The 13,672-nt window shown below is 39.6% G+C and overlaps 1 protein-coding gene across 5 annotated transcripts in view; it reads left to right on the top strand.

The window, feature by feature from the left end:
- sdk2b (sidekick cell adhesion molecule 2b) overlaps positions 1–13,672 on the top strand; it is a 392,744-nt gene that overhangs the window by 268,302 nt on the left and 110,770 nt on the right. The window lies entirely within an intron of this gene.

Genomic DNA, 13,672 nt, shown 5'->3' with positions numbered 1-13,672 from the left:
CAGGCGTATTTAGGAACTGAGTGAGTGAACCTTAAAACCGCGCAGGCGCAATTCTAACTGAGAAGTGATCTTGCGCGGTCAATTCCTTTTTGCGCGCTCATGTGGATTTACGCTCAGTGTTAAGGGGGCGTTTTTGTCACTTTTGGGGCAGGAACCTTTCTGGTTGGTCTGATTGGCTGAAATTTGCATGGCCTATCGGCGAGGCACAGGGGCGGGACCTTCATTTTTCAGTGCGGGGGGGGGGGGGGTTAACAGGCGGCTCTTGAGCTGCGTGCGGCTCTCTGCCTTTTATCATATTTTCTATATTCAGTACTTTCACAACCATAAGGCCGTGAAAGAAGACCCCCCCCCCATAGTACAAAGGAGCAGATATGTGAATAATGCAGAACAACTTCGTTTGGAAACCCTGGAAATGCAAAGAGACACGATTATGAGGCATAGTTTAAACTGCAGCTATCAGCTACGCGGAGGAACACGGGAATAGACCAGCAGCAGTTCGGTTAAATTAGATCTTCACAGATTCGGACTTCCTGCTTCAATAACTCTTCTGATAAACGTTCAAATGTGTCAGCAAGTATCTCACTCATTTTGTATTAACACAGAGAGTGAACTACAAAAGCATTTTTAAAGAAAAAAGTTCGTTTTTATTGCCTTTTAATCAGAATTGTTCGTTTTAAGCTGTGAATGCAAACAGAGCAGCGAGCCGGCTGCCAAGGGAGCGTCAAAAAAGTGCTGCTGCTCTGTTTGCATTCACAGCTTGAAACGAACAATTCTGATTAAAAGGCAATAAAAACGAACTTTTTTCTTTAAAGATGCTTTTGTAGTTCACTCTCTGTGTTAATACAAAATGAGTGAGATACTTGCTGACACATTTGAACGTTTATCAGAAGAGTTATTGAAGCAGGAAGTCCGAATCTGTGAAGATCTAATTTAACCGAACTGCAGCTGCTCTATTCCCGTGTTCCTCCGCGTAGCTGATATCATGCAGTTTAAAATGTGCCTCATAATCGTGTCTCTTTGCATTTCCAGGGTTTCCAAACGAAGTTGCTCTGCATTATTCACATATCTGCTCCTTTGTACTATAAAGTACTGAATATAGAAAATATGATAAAAGGCAGAGAGCTGCACGCAGCTCAAGAGCCGCCTGTTAACCCCCCCCCCACACTGAAAAATGAAGGTCCCGCCCCTGTGCCTCGCCGATAGGCCATGCAAATTTCAGCCAATCAGATCAACCAGAAAGGTTCCTGCCCCAAAAGTGACAAAAACGCCCCCTTAACACTGAGCGTAAATCCACATGAGCGCGCAAAAAGGAACTGACCGCGCAAGATCACTTCTCAGTTAGAATTGCGCCTGCGCGGTTTTAAGGTTCACTCGCTCAGTTCCTAAATACGCCCGCTTAGTTCTCTTTACGCCCTTTCAGTTTATGGCAGAAACGTAATTCCATAGTGTTGGAAGATCGACTCGAGGCTCAGCGCTGCTATTTCCAGCAGATGACCGTGAAAAGCTGTCCATCCTCCCCCCCTTACCGGGACGCAGGGCCGGCGAGTTACGCCACACTTTGGGACTGCAGGACTTAAACTTGGCCTGAGGTGTCTACTGTCACTGTTCTTAGGAGCCGCACGGCAAAGAGACAGACTCTGATGATGAGGAAAGGGAAGCCGGCGTGTCTGATAGAGATGTAGCCCAGCTGTTCCAGATGCAGAAGATGAAGACTTTGATGGATTATAAATGCTGATTGATGACTGAAAAAATAAATCACAACCAACTCAGTTTTGTGCTCGCTGCCTTTTTTAAACACACACCAGCGTGCACGTTTCACCGGTATGTGTGTTTACGTTAAATACAGAAAAAACACTAAACTGAAACGGCCCCGTTTAATCCAGTGCTGTTGTAAGGAGAGGAGGGGGTTATTATGAGAAATAACATGGCTTTAATTGTGTTTGTCTGGGAGGTCAGTGTGTGGTGTGGCTCTTTGACTATCACAGTTAGAAATGTCGGGTCTTTGTGTCAAACTTATTTGTCCCCCCCCCCTGTTAGAGCCAATCATAGAAAAAAACCGCGGATGTAACGCGGATTAAAACATTAACCAATGACCCAGACTAAGGTAAGAAAGTGCAGCGGGTTTTTTTGTGCTGTAAGTTTTTCTCATGTGAAATTCACTGCATTTGTTATCGTTTTAATGATTTTAATCCACGTTACAGCCGCCGTTCATTTTCTATTAAAGCCCCAAAATTAAAGTCCCGCCCCGCTGCTTGGCATGCAAATTTCAGCCAATCAGATCAACCAGAAAGGTTCCTGCCCCTAAGTGACAAACACACCCCTAAATACCGCCCCCAAGTGACAAAAACGCCCCCTTAACACTGAGCGTAAATCCAGGTGAGGGCGCAAAGGAGAACTGACCGAGCAGGATCACTGCTCAGTTAGGATTTCAGCCGTTCAGTTGTAAAATACGGGGTCGCTTAGTTAGAATTGCACCAGCACGGTTGTAAGGTTCACTCACTCAGTTTCTAAATACGCCTGCTTAGTTGTCTTTACGCCCTTTCAATTTTTGGCATTTATGTGATTCGATAGTAGACAACTCGGTGAGCCCATTGAGTGAAGATGTTCATGTATTTTTTTTCTATGAGCAATAGGTCATAGTGAACACTTATACAACACACAATGGTAAGTAAGGTTACAGTAGATGAGACGCAGGTTTGTCATACAGATGTTAATTCATTTGACTCCCTGATTTTTGGACTGAGCAGGGGGCCCATAAATACTGTTCATCTGTTAGGAGTGTGCCCTATGTGGCTTCCTGTCATGCAGCCCACACTGTTAGACAGTGGGAAACTAGACAGTCAGACCATAGTTTGTGTGTGCATCCTATAGGAACTTCTGTATCCCGAGCACATCCTGTTCATGCAGGATTCAGTAAGGGGGCCAGTACTGGCACCTTCTAAGGACTGCAGTGCAGCATAAGCGCATAGTGCAACAGCATTACATGTACATTTCACCTATGTGCAACTAGCATCACGAAAAGTTCACAATACACATACCACACACATGACAATGGTACGTTCCATTTTCAGTGATGACCCTTGAGGTGACTGTTCGAACATCAAGTGAATTGCAAAACATACCTCTATGACTTTCTACAGGCCTGGACAACCCAAAAACCTCCATTACCCATACGGGTCAACTATCATATGATTACATGTGACTAAGGCTTTTTGTTTGCTAAGAAAGTCTGTAGGGTTGTGTGGCTGTGTGGATGAAAACCTAGTAACTTTACAAATGTCTCTTTAACCTTAACTTTAACAGAAAAGGTATTGCCAAGTTGTGAAGTGATGACTCAGTCCACACTTGAAGTTTTCATGAGGAAAGAAACGAAATGTCAAATGTTAACTGGAATGATATAAGAAAACATTAATATTTCAAATTTCAATATTAAAAAGGTTAAGGTAAATACAAAAAACAGATATGTCGTAGATTAATAGATATATAATGGATACTTCATTGGCTCTCAACCACTCACAATTTTTGTAGACCAGTAATGCTTCCTATATGGTTTCACCTGCTTCATATACAGCAGCACCCAAAAAGAAACTTTCATAGAAAGATTTTAAACAAACAAAACAAAGACTCCAAAGCTCTCCTGATACCACTGATGGGAACTGATAACATCTGTGGGAAGCCAACCCAATCCATAACCCCACAGTCCACTGGGCTCAAAAATCTATTGCTCACATCCTGATACCAGAAACTGCAGGATGCCATCAGATGTTCCTTTTTCAGGCACTGAGAGCTGTGTGACTGAAAGGGGGGCGTACTGCATAGATGATAGAGAATATTTAAGGCCTGCTATTCGTTTGTTATGCCAAAAACAGGAAAGAAAAAACATAAAAGGTGAATATCATCAAGGGCTGACCTAACCCAGCAGTACAAAAAAGGCTAAATAATGATCAAAGTGGTGTGATATTTCACATTTATACAGTTTAATGCTGCAAAGGCACTTAGCTTTACCATTTTCCATCGGCCACATCCATTTTCCTCAAGAGGAATATTAATCACAACTCTTTATTAATACTTTTTTACAAATTTTACCCAAAGATTTGAAACTTTGTGATATTGTTGGATGTCTCTTACAATTCTAAATGAATAATGACCCCTATCAATTCTTTTTTTAATTAATCTTAAATACATTTACCTTTTACATATTGCATGGTTCCAATGGTTGTTGATTACACTTATCTAAAATCAAATTCTATGTGTAAAACTCTTTGCAAAAGCATTTTAATCTACATTTTCAAACAAAGCCATTTTTTGCTTCATCATGCAAAAGCTCAGTGAATAATAGCTTGGTGTCATGCTTTTTCTTTTCCATTGCCTCTGCTCTCTTCTTCCTCTTGGCTCTGTGACCTCCATCAGTGCCTCTGGAGAGACTGCAAACAAGCAAAAGGCGTGAATGAGGGTTAGGGCCAGAGATAAACCGTCTTTAATGGTAACTGGGAGATCCTAATCGCGCCGTAGACATTGCTCTTATCTCGGAGAGCAGTGTGTCGGCGCCGAGTGTTTCCGCGGCGGTGTAAAGGCAGCACCGGAGGATAGAAAGAAAGCTCGCTGACATGCAGCTGAAGTGACCGTATATGAGAGACAGAGTGAATGTAAAAAAAAGAAAAAAAACACAGCAGGCGGAACATGCGAGCCACGCCAGCCTCGCTGATGGAGCACCTTTCTCTGGGGACAGATAAGAGCAGGCCGGAGGCAACGGCAGGAGAGAAAGGGCAAAAGTGACAAACAGATGAGAACAATTGATCAGAATGGACTTTACTTGAGAAAAACAGTGTCCACCTTAACCTCAGGGCTTCTTTGTGTTATTGGGCGGGTGACTGAGTGATAGAAAGGGTGATTAGGCATGCAATCAGGAGCCACAAAGCACTGCAAGGTTACTAGTGTGTCTATGCCAAATAATACATATTTTTAAAATCCTTTATAACTTTCTGTTCACATACATCGTAACTTCCGCTCTATAGGGCACTCTGGATTATAAGGCAGACCATCAATGAATGGTCAATTTTATGTTACACAGGCCAAACTACGGGCGCATTAAGCGGGACAAGTCAGAGAAAATTCTGTTAGTCAGACTTTATTAATTGCGTACACAAAGTTTATTCTTTTTTATATGTTATCATCGATTTCACAGAGTGAAAATCTAATTGTTATAAGCGTTTTGCGATGACCGCTGTGTTCTGAAGATAAAAATGTTGATATTTTATTTGAAAAATACTTTTAAATACATATTTTTTTTTTGCAAAAATTGTCCAAACGTAAATGCATTGTAGTCTATTTTCGCCAATCTAGTGAGCATTGATGCTCACTGGTTTTTCGCAGAGACTTCTGGGAAATTTCTAGGGCACTCGGTTTTGGATAGCACCACAAAATGGCGAACGTACTATATAGTACAGAGTAGTAAGTAGTGAAGGAATTCGGACCTAGCCATAGTCCCACACAGCTACACATTAGCCATGTTAGAAGTGTTAGTTTATTGACTTGCAACTCCCAAATATGTTTGCAACACGTAAAAAACTAATACTGCTAAAATAAACGTTATTCTGACTACGCTAACTCTCAACTTTATTACCAACACCGCAACAGAGTCCAACACCGCTACACATTAGCCTTGTTGGAGGCTTTAGCCATGTTAGGTGGTCACAATGCCTGTAACTCCCAACCTTGTTTATAACATTACAAAAATATACTGACACCACTAAAACAAACGTTATTCTGACTACACTAGCCACCAACCTTATTAGTAATACGTAAAAAAACGCAGTCCAACACCGCTACACATTAGCCTTGTTAGAAGCGTTAGCATTCACAACACTTGCACCTCCCAACCTTGTTTACAGCACATAAAAAACAAACGTGTACCACTAAAACAAACTACTGTGGCTACACCAAATCCCAACCTGTCACTGACATACAGAACCTTCTTTTTAAGACACAGTCCAAGACCGCTACAGATTAGGTGCTCCGGATTATATATGGCACACTGTTATTTTTTGAAAAAAATTAAGACTTTTAACTGTGCCTTATAGTGCAGAGAAAACAGTATTCATCATTTTTTTTTACACTTCTCCCTCCTTTCTTTGTGCCAAGAGAGTATTTGAGCAGAGCTGTCCCCCATATGAATGAGGTTATGGGAGAGGTCCCCAGTGCTGAGGGCTGCTTTAAATATTGACACCCTGTGACTTGACCCTGTGTCCTCTGGCGCTCGATCAATACTGCAAAGCTCTGCGTGGGCATTATTATTCAACATGTAGAGGTGTAAGAGGGTGAGATGGATAGAGCGCGAGGGAAGGAGGTGGAGGAGGAGGAGAAGGTAAGGGGAGCGTTTCCCTCAGGAGACTCGGTCTAAGCCAGCACTGACAGCTGTCACTTATAAAGACTCTGCACTTATGCATGTATGTATGTATGCATGTTGGCATCACCGCCTCACTGTTTCCCCACCAAAAAAATAAAAAAAATAAAAGGATTTTCATCGATTAGTCACTGAATTATAATGAAGTTTTTTCAAGATTCAAAATGGGATTCAATAGAGTCAAGAGGTTTTGAATCGATTGGCTAGGCTACCATACATCAAGCAATGCTCCTGAATATGATCCGCTTTATGAACACGCAGCAAAAGCACAGCAGCTCGCTATCACACGGGCAAAACCTCAGGGGTGATTACCTGGCACTCCACCAGTCTTTATACTGCCAATTAACCTAGAAACTTAATTAAGAGAGTTAATTATTAATCAAACCTCAAGAGCGTTTTTTGTCAGTCGATTGGTTCTTGGCAGGGTTACAGGAGTGCGACTCTTCCTACTGGAAAACTAAAACTTTTTTTTCCCCAGAGTTGTGAGTTTGTTGCAGGTGCAGCAAGACAGTGGCAGAAAATATTTGTTTTTTTTCTTTATTGGTGAGGACATTTGAGAAGTCCCCCCTCTCCCCAAACAATATTTCGGGGACGCTAACCATTTAATCCCTTGCTGATTTTGAAGGTTTGAAAATAAATTGACAGTCTGTCATCTTAATGATAGGGTTCATGTAAACAATAAAAGATTACCAAGAAAAGCGAGAAATCTACTTTACATTTATTTGCATTTTATTGTGATAAATCACATATATCAAGTGCCAGAAACACTTAGTGAGCCTTTAGCAAGCATAGAGGTCAGAGGGTTATGGTAGTTGATGAACAGGTTTCTGCACATTTCAGGAGGAATTTTGGATGTCTCTTAATTGCAAATGATTTAATTCCGATTTCATGGCCGTCGCTTTATCGTCTCTCTCCATAGGTTTTCTTTCTATTGGATTGAGGTCGGGAGACTGGTTGGGCTACTTCATGACCTCAGTATGCTTCATCTTCAGACATTTCTTGGTTGTCTTGACTGAGTTGATGCCAAAGATCTTAGTTTTTGTCTCATCTGACCACAGCACCTTCTCTCAGTCACTCTTTAAATCATGAAGTGTTCACTGGCAAACTTCAGGCAGGTCTGTAAATGTGCCTTCTTAACCCTTCTGCTATCTTATGGGGTCCAGATGACCCCACTCCCAATGTTAAAATGCCTTGGATAGCGTAAGGGTTCCACAGGGGTACCATAAAGTATCAATGGTTTTCTTGGTGACTGTGGTTCCAGTTGCTTTGAGATTATCAACTAACTCCTGTCGTGTTATTTTGGGCCTATTTCTCATTGTCATGGAAACCCCCACCAGGTGAGATATTGTTTGGAGCTCCAGACCTAATGGTTATGTTGGTCATGTTTTGTATTTCTGCACAATTGCAGCAACAGTTGTCACCTTATCCTTAACTTCTTGCTGATAGCTTTTTAGTCTTGTCCGATCTTGCAGGTCGACAATCTTCTCCTTTAAATCCCTTATATTAGTCTTTTACATATTGGAGAGTTTGGAGTCTAAATGATTTTATGGACAGATGTCTTTTCTACACGTGATTAGTTCAAACAGGTGTCTTCAATACAGGAACCAGAATTCTTTATGGTTACTATAGGGGATGAAATATGTAATTCTCTAAATGAAATACAAAATAATAATTATAATAAATTATAAACTCTTTAAAGTTGATTTCTAAATTTTCTTTGTGGCTCCCTACAAGGGATACAATACTTATTTTCTCCATTGCAGAGGTAATACAAAAGGGCCTTTTCTAGTTTTTTCAATCACAACTAAAAATTGATTGCCAAAAGCTAATTTGGAAGGAGGGAAGAGACTTTGAGTTTTGCAAATAAATGGGGTTGAATATGTAAAAATGTAGATTAGGTTTTCCAACTATATATAATCTGACAAAAAAAGAAAAAGAAAAACCTGCCCATCCTGAATCTCATCTTTCAACTTTTAATTTTTCTGTCATCATTCCGGTCCATTCCTCCTTTCTGCTTGAAATGTATTCACTCATGTGTGAAGTGCTAAAAAACCCTAAACAGGTATAATTTCACAGTAGCTCAGAACAAATCAACTCAAGCCCAATGCAGTGTTATTTCATGGCTGAGGGGAACTAATGACCGGCTCAACTCGCTAACTAGATGGAGATGAAAGGAAAGCAGGGGGTCTGAATCCATCTGCAGATATCAGCACATTGGTTTCTGCTAATGTTCGTCTTTGGACTTCATCTGTTCAGTCTTATTGGAACTTGATCATACAGAATGAAGCACTGAAACAATACCGTTTAGTAAAAGGAAAAAAAAGAGACTGTAACACCATAGCAGTATAAGAAATGGCCAGAAACAAGACAGGGTGTAGTTCAAACAAAGCAACATGGATATAATTAAAAGTTTATGGGGATTTGAAAAAAAGAAAAACTTTAAAACTTTGTGAACTCGTAAGTGTAGGAGATTTGGGGTTGGAGAGTATTCAATGGAAAAAAGCAACAAACAAAGAATAAATACGTTGAAAAATGTACCAGTAGCAGAACTGAGCACAAGCTTAATTAACCTTGACATGAATGGCGATAAACATTCAGAAATAGCTGAGCTGATGCTAGGTAAGAGCAGAAACATAAACATTTCTATAGAAAAAAAATATTATCATATGAATACAAAACCATGACATAGAAAACAACAATTAAACATTCTTTTTATCTGAAGGTGTTCCACAAACTACAAATAAACACAACCAGCATTGGTATCAATTCATTTGTGCGTCACAACTAATCAACCAAAGTCTCAAGGAAAGTAAATGAAAGGAAAACAGCCAACTTACATTGTTTATGTTTCATTATTTGATTATAAAGGAAGATTTAATTTGGAAAACCCCTGGATTCTCCACCACACCCGATTCATTCTTGACACGTTGAATCGCTCGGTCACATGCCAAAATATACATTTGCTGCTTTCCTAAAGCGGCTGCGCCAACCGCCAAATTGCAAATTCTAAGCTAGCAAAATTGACAAAAAAAAAAAAAAATATATATATATATATATATATATATATATATATATATATAAAGAAAGTTTCTATTTGCACAATAGAGCCAGTGAGGAGACAGAAGAAGTGCCTTATACTTTAAATCTAAAGAAAACAACAAGGAGTTTTTACCCAAAATGTGGATTTGTTAGTTGTTCCCACACACCATAATAATGCAAACTGTATTTTTAAGGTGGACTCAAAACCCATAGTTCTTTTCAAAATAAATAAGAGCACCTTATATATGGATTCATTTTGGTTTACCGATGTAGAAGCGATTTTGAGAGGTAGCGCTCTGTTTTTTTTTGCGGGTTGCAAACAACATCAAGCGCTAATATCAATACACTAACGCAGCTAACATGTGGCGGTGTCAAACTGTGGGTTCTTACATGTTGCTAACAAGGTTGGGAGTTAGCATGTACAGTAACATTTGTTTTTAGTCTTTTGACCGTGTTTCAAACAAGGTTGAGAGTTACAGGCATTGCTAATATGATAACGCAGCTGCACCTTGCAACGTGGCTAACATGAACAAAAACATGTTCTAGCATTGTGAACGCAGTTAAAAAAGTCTGATGAACTAATCTTGGACTCTTTTGTCTCGCTTAATACGCATTAAAGTTCAATGTGACCTTATAATCGGATGCGCCCTTTAGACAATATGGTACTAATCAGCAACCGGCTAATGTTATGAGGATGTTGCTAACAAAATTGTTCAAGCGTTGGATTCATAGCTGTGGTTATGAAAATACCAGTTGTAGTGATTGTTTTTTATTTTGGTTGCTTTGTTTTATATTTATCTGCCACACCTTGAATTAGGACGAGAATGAGGATGGTGTCTGATTTTGCTTTCAAATATTTGAGAATTTCCAGCTGGCTGGCTCCGTTTTTCCAAAACAAATGATTTATAAAAGTTCTTGTGAATATTGCTGGGATCAGACCATTTTTAACTATAAATAACATGGTTATTTATTCATATTGCAACATTACCACAAACAGTTTGGGGACTAGCCTAATGAATAATGAATTCAAAATACGAATAAGTGCTGCTGCAAAGATTCTGATGTTTCTTTTTACCGCATTGCAACTCAATCTCTCCTTCTCATTTTGTTGTTTTGTTCATCGTTTGGCTTTTTCTCAATCATTTCCCTCCATCATGTCTAATTGTTTTAGTATTTTTTGTCTTTGTGTTTTTACCCAAATTTTTCTTTTTTCTTTCTGCTCTGAAAGCTGCTCTTCAAGCTCAACCAAGGTCGCAGCACTAACTGACAAGGTTACGGCCAAAGTTAAGCTTAATAATGTTTTATTTTAAGTCAATTATCTAGTGACATTTTAATGAGTCAGGAATATTTGAGAAGGCAAAAATTACCAATACAGATTTACCACCAAGTAGATTTTCTTTTTTAGAGGCTTCTGGCTTGTTTGGACTGATTGATGATGATCTGGATCTTGCCCGGTTTGACTTTAAAAGGGTCACTGTGGTCCAGATTTGAAGACGGATATCGGAGTTTTTCATTCTTTTCAAATGCAAAGAATTTGCGAGGCAGCCAGGTGGAAAATTAACTTCTCCACCAAATTAACTGCAAACAAGCAAAAGCCGGCAGAAAGGTTAATACTAAACGCAGAACTCGGACGAAACAGAAACAAACCACAACAGCACAGAAAATAATGACAAGGATCTGCCAGTAAACAAGGGAAATAATTGAAAATATATATGCATGGAGAGGATTGCCACAAATAAGATGCAGATGTGCTAATTGCAGGCAGAACCCAGATGTGAAAATTGACAGGAAATCAATTTGACAGAAGTATACAATAGGCATGCAATTACATGTGAAAACCTCAAACACAATTTAACAAAATTCATTTTACCTAAAGACTCTGATCATCTTTAGAACTGTTTATAAAGTGTTAGTTATGTTTATGTTATTTTTTGCCAAAATCTAATACATAGCAGAGCGGTAGTGGTTCATCTAAACTTACCCTCTGAATTGCTGGTGAACAGCAACCCCGCCCCCCTTCCCCTGTACCTTGCTAGGAGCAAGAAGCTTGTGGCCCCTTCAGTGTAGTTTCTACATCACAAATGTGATCATTTTCAAACAGCATTTTTTCGTCTGCTCCTGGTCCACAGCAGTCTGAATAAAGAAATGCTCTGGTTTTATTTGTTTATGTCCTCCATCATTAAAAAAAAATGCCACACGAGTATGTTAAAAACACAAAAATAGGATTTCATGGAGTAGTTTTCTTGAACCCCCCCCCCCCCCAAGAAATCAGAACACAAAGGGAGATTGTGACAGAAACCAAAAACACATCTCATTTTGTACAACATCTACCTGCTTCTGGTGTCCTCCATTTAAGGTCCTTCTGTGACTGGTCAGCTGAGACATATGACGAAGTACAACCCAGCCTCGAAAAGTTTATTTCATTGTCCAACTCATTCACAATTTTTGCAAGTTTAATTTTATTAATTTTTTCTATTTAAGATAAATAGTTGCAATAACTGTACTTCCAGTCATGTTATCATGAAGCAGGCAGGGTCCAGATATGGTCTGCCAAAGGAATTCAAGGCATGTTAAAAAACGTGGGTTCTTGAACACCCTTTTAGCACATAGCACACTGGACTGTCGCTACCCGATCGTAGCACTGACAGCTGGAAGAGGCTTGGTGAAAAATGTCGAAGCGGTGCAAATCTCATGAATCTTGCTCCAGGCTTTTTCTTTCACAGCTCTATTCTGACACATGAAAGACTTGATGTTTTAGAATTCCGGCCGGCCACAAACGGCAATTATTAATGCCTCCCTCATGATCCATTTTCAAACGGTTGGCACTTCCGTGTTTTGAAAAGGGTACTACCCGAATGTCACTACCGAATCTGAGTCTCTGATTGGTCAAAGTTGAACTAGTTTAACTTTGGACGAGCCCACAATCACTGTCTGTTTTGTACGTAGTAGCCTAAAACAAACTTCTAAAGTTGCACAGTGACACATGGGTGCAAGAGGTTGGAACGCAGGAGCTCCAACTGCGCATATATACATGCATTAACACAGAAATGTCATTGAAAGCAGTCGCTTAAATAAACATTTATGAGCCCAGTGTGAACATAGCATCACACTTTCATCAGCAGTACTTTATGTAAACCCATTCTGCGGTACAGTCTATCCAAGCTCAGCAGATAAAAATTCTTCTTTACAAATCAGGATTTTTCACAGGACTGTCTTCCAGTTATGGCTCCCCAGGACAGCTGTTTTAGTGTCCATTTCACTTCAGCTTGTTTTTCATAATGTAGAGGAGCAAAAACTCTCCTCCAAGCTACTTTTAGTGGACTGAGCTCTAAAACCTCAGCACAGAAGAGCTTGGCCAACTGGAAAAAAGAAGCTAATTCCTACTAATTCATAGGGTTTGTTTTTTACGCTTATAGTTTTATGTTAGGGTAGGACAACAAAGAGACGTTCCATCCAACGTTGCTGCTTTTCACTACAACAGACCAGTTCAAAATCTGTAATCCTGTAGTTTTCTAGACAGCTAAACTCCAGAGAGTTACTCATGCCTTTCGTTTTCTTTGACTCTGCTTGTTCTTACTTTCTTATATTCTACAGGCGGAAATTAACCACAATTACTATAAACCGGCACGAGACATCTTTTGACTTTTCATGTGATCAATGCTCTTTTGTGTATTGTCCCTTGTTTTAAATAAATACATTTTACTATTTTACTAAAAACAATGGTGTCATGCTTGGAGCTCCTAACCTTAAGGTGAGGACTTGGTGAAGCCAAAAGCACGTGATCATCTGCAAAAAAAACCACATAAGTTATGATTCAAGGTTTATAAAGCTAAACCTTTTTATCACGAAGCATCAGGAGATGTCAGAACTGCTTTAGTAAAAAAAAAATAATAAAGCTAACCAGAATGGAATCTGGCATATTCGGTAATTCCAAAAGGTGAAAAAAGTTTCACTCGAACCCCTCAGATTAATTTAAAAGAAAAAGTTAGGAGCCAGATCAGTTTACCAGATAACCACTAGTTGGCCTGTCGCACAACAAAGTTATAAATGCAGCCAAACATCAAAAACAAAGCATCAGACAGTTTTCCCCATTTTATTGCAAGACAAAAAAGTAAAACATCAGGTGCTGTCTCACCTTTGCATAGGGGGACTGCATGACTGAATGAAATGTTTGGCATGTGTTGGTATGAAAGCATAAGTATGCGTGTGTGAACATCGGTTGTATGGTGT

This window comes from Oryzias latipes, chromosome 19 (genome assembly GCF_053564925.1).
Source record: "Oryzias latipes strain Hd-rR chromosome 19, Olatipes_Hd-rR_3.1".
In the NCBI taxonomy this organism is placed as follows: domain Eukaryota; kingdom Metazoa; phylum Chordata; class Actinopteri; order Beloniformes; family Adrianichthyidae; genus Oryzias; species Oryzias latipes.
This window is presented reverse-complemented; position numbering and strand designations above follow the sequence as displayed.